This window comes from Macaca nemestrina, chromosome X, assembly GCF_043159975.1.
Source record: "Macaca nemestrina isolate mMacNem1 chromosome X, mMacNem.hap1, whole genome shotgun sequence".
NCBI classification, from domain to species: domain Eukaryota; kingdom Metazoa; phylum Chordata; class Mammalia; order Primates; family Cercopithecidae; genus Macaca; species Macaca nemestrina.
The window spans coordinates 24069958-24073566 of NC_092145.1; the positions used below are offsets into that span (position 1 = coordinate 24069958).

At 38.7% G+C, this 3609-nt stretch overlaps 1 pseudogene; it reads right to left on the minus strand.

Moving 5' to 3' along the window:
- Positions 1–1182: 1182 nt before the first annotated feature.
- On the minus strand, positions 1183–3367 carry LOC139360664 (olfactory receptor 13H1-like; annotated as a pseudogene).
- Positions 3368–3609: the final 242 nt, after the last annotated feature.

Here is a 3609-nt window from a genome sequence, read left to right on the forward strand (position 1 = left end):
GCAGAAAACTTATGGGAAGAGACAATTTTGTAAAGTATTTTTAAGAACCCAAAAAGCATCAATCCTCATAAAGAAAGTAAATAAAAAAGCCAAGTATAGAAAATATTGTGACCAGAAAGCCATCTACCCAAGAAAAGTCATGAGAGGAAAGGAGGTTTTAGAAGTAAGAAGACATACATATCCACCTTCTGAATGTGCTACGGCGGAATTTTAGAGTCAGTTGGTCAAAGTTAAGATGAGAAAAAGAATAACAAGTTACTATGACACAAAGTATATAATAAATGTTGGCTGCCTATAACAGAAAGTGCATATAGCATCTTATTAAATGGTGAAAAAGGATAAAAATAATCCCGATCTTGGTCATGAAGACTCTTGGGAAGAGCAGAAATACTAAAGCTCATAAATGTGTATGAGAAGTCGGAGTTGAAATGGCCAGAGGGTCACTAAAGCATATCATGGAAGAGGAGACAGAGAAACAGGAGAAGGCAAAAGAATAACAACTTCAGTATAGACATTTCTATAAGAAATTGATATGATGGAAATTTAATATTTGTAGAAACAATGTTGGTTGAGAGAAGACTACTTTAAAATAAGAAATTATAAATATAATTTAAAAGCACTTATTAAAAGATAAAGTACTTTACATACAAAAGGCACTTCTTGCCATGGAATGTTATCACCTAAATGGGAGAACTGAGGGGCCATTTGTCCATTAGGTTCAAATTGGTGCAGACACCTATAAAATGTGTTATGAGAAGCAAATGTTGTATTATGGTTGTGTAACCACTGTCTTGTATATGAATTTTTCCCACTTTGTGTGGCAAGTACAAAGATGTTTGGTTACAAAAATCTTATGGCTTATACCCAAGAGAAGTGGCTCTCCCTGATAGGCTACTATGGCTGTTGCGCCTGCCTCCACATACCTACTACCATTATTCTCTCTGTGAACTACTTTGGGCACATCCATGGCTTTAGATCTTAATGTGGGGTTTGACAAAATGTTAATATTTGTGGTAAATTTTATGGTAATATTTATAGTAAATTGTTAATGAGTGCCTAGTGGGGACCATGGAAAGAATGCTCACTACAATTTTGTCGTGTGTTTTAAAGAAACATAAATTAAAATAATGGGCCAAGTTTTCACTGTTTTTCCTGTACTTTGCAGAAGTTTAAAGAGAACGATTAGGATTTTTCATTTCCTTTGGCTAACTTTCTAAGTGTACCTTTTATATCCTTATTTCTCTGAATGTAAATTGGGGGATTTAATATGGGAGTAACTGCTCCATAAAGTTTTGAGACAACTTTATCCTCTTCCTGAGTTCCCTTTGACTGAGGTTTCAAGTACATGTAGATGACTGCCCCATAAAATATGGTGACTCCAGTCAGATGAGATCCACAGGTGGAGAAAGCTTCATGCCTAGCCTCCACAGCACAGCAACAATGAAAAATTAGGAGATGAGGAGGAAGGAGAATGTCAGGGGCAGTGTGAACACACTGATAACCAGACCCAGAATCAGGCTGACAAGGGTGTCTGAGCAGATGAGATTCAGCAGGGCCTGGATCTCAAGGTAAAATGGTTGATGACATTGTGTTAATAATAACTAGCAGGAATTGTAATGATTAGTGTGACTGCTGCTAAGAAGGCATGGGTCCAGATTCCCAAGGCCAACTGTATACAGACCCGATTGTTCATAATAATAGTGTAATGCAGGAGATAAGAGATTCCAATAAACCTGTTGTAAGCCATGCCAGCAAGGAGGAGACACTGTCATCCCCAGAAAGAGGGATGTGATCATCTGAACAGAACAGCTGTTATAGGAGATGGTGGGGAAGTCCTTGATGCATTGAGCCAAGACTTACAGCTCCCAGCTGGTGGAATAACACATTTCAAGGGAGGATAAGTTACTGAAGAAAAAAAAAACAAAACATAGGAGTATGAAGTCGAGAATCTCATCTCACTACAGCAACGATAAGGATGTTCTCAAACATTGTGACCAGTAGAGAAACAGCAGTTCCAAGAAGAAGGCAGTCTGGGTTTCAGGGTGTTGGCAAATTCAACAAGGATGAGTTCGGTCATCTCAGAGGCATTGTCTCTTTTTAGACCGCCCATTTACTTGTCTCAAGTGTTGGGAAAAGAGACAAAACAATGTCATCTACATGAAGAAATAAGAGGAAGAGCATCTCAGTAGCCTGTTATAGTTCATGTTCTGGAGCTCTAATTAATTACTGTGCATCATTTATTTTACGGGATTGGGTTTAACTGTTCAAGTATCCAGTGGTGGAAATATATGTTCTCTTTGCTTTTCTGTCTTGTAGAAACTTATATGACCTAGGACAGTCTGATTTTGTTGGGGTCTGTGTGTTTCCTAAACAAAGGAATGAACACACAAGACAACACAAGACAAGACAAACATGGCGGCTGCCTCGAATGGTGCACTCTATTTTATTTTATACAGTTGTTTGTGGAATGTTGCCAAGTCACAAGACACACTGTTGTTTTTGTGACCTTTCCCTGACTTTCTGGATTTTCAAGATGTTTACACATAAACAAGCCCCCAACGCCCTGCTTCGTTTGCAAGAGCAGGACTTATCGGGAATGCCCTGCTTCATTTGCAAGAGCAGAACTTATCGGGAATGCCCTGCTTCGTTTGCAAGAGCAGGACTTATCGGGAACACCCTGTTTGTGAGCACGTAGTCCTCTACATTTCCCCTTTCCTTATTTACAAATTTGAATTTCTTTTAAAACCATCATTACATGTTGGGCTCACTGGGATTCAGTGTTTGCCCTTTGGTACCGTCTCCAGCAGACTGTGAAAATGACAAAGGCAAGAACAACAATCAATACATTACTAGAAACAGAGGTCAGCAAGGTTTTTACAGGGCTCATAGGGTTCAAAGACATCAAACTTTGTGCAATACCAGTCATCAAATCTGCACCAGTCAGCAATGGTAACTGATTGCAAAATGTTTCAGAAATGTTCTGTGTTAATTCTTGTATTTCTAGGGAAAGATTATTATGACCAATTAAAAGTCTCTTTATCTCAGTCCAGTTATGTACAGTGCTGTTAAAAGGAACAGGAGTAATACAAAATTGGGTAGTGTTCCAATCACATTTCAACAAAGCTCGGGTATTCAACACTGTTAGCTGATCTCCCAACCAAGAAACCACTTGCTCCAGATTATCCACTCGTTCAGTCAAATGAGCATCTATGTCTCGTTGCTGCTGCCACAACAAATGTGATTGTTCATGCCATTGTTGCACAAATTCTGCATTTTGTATACTCTGGTGTAGAGCTAATCCAGCAACAGTGGCAGTGGAGGCAATTGCTACAAGTCCTATCACCGTGGTCACGACGATTCCAACCATCCTCCAACTGCGGTGGACAAGATCTTGCATAACCTTGTAAATTTGAGTAACTCCAGCAGATTCACTCCAAGTACATGTTAAGTTTATAGGTAGCCAGGTTTCTTTTCTGGCTCTTAGTATATATAAATTGGAATGAGACTCATTCCAATTATTATTCCACCAAGTAGTATTTATACAACTTAAGAATGTACAATTGTTTGTACAGTTAACTACCCCTGTATTATTATCCCATTTAAAAATTC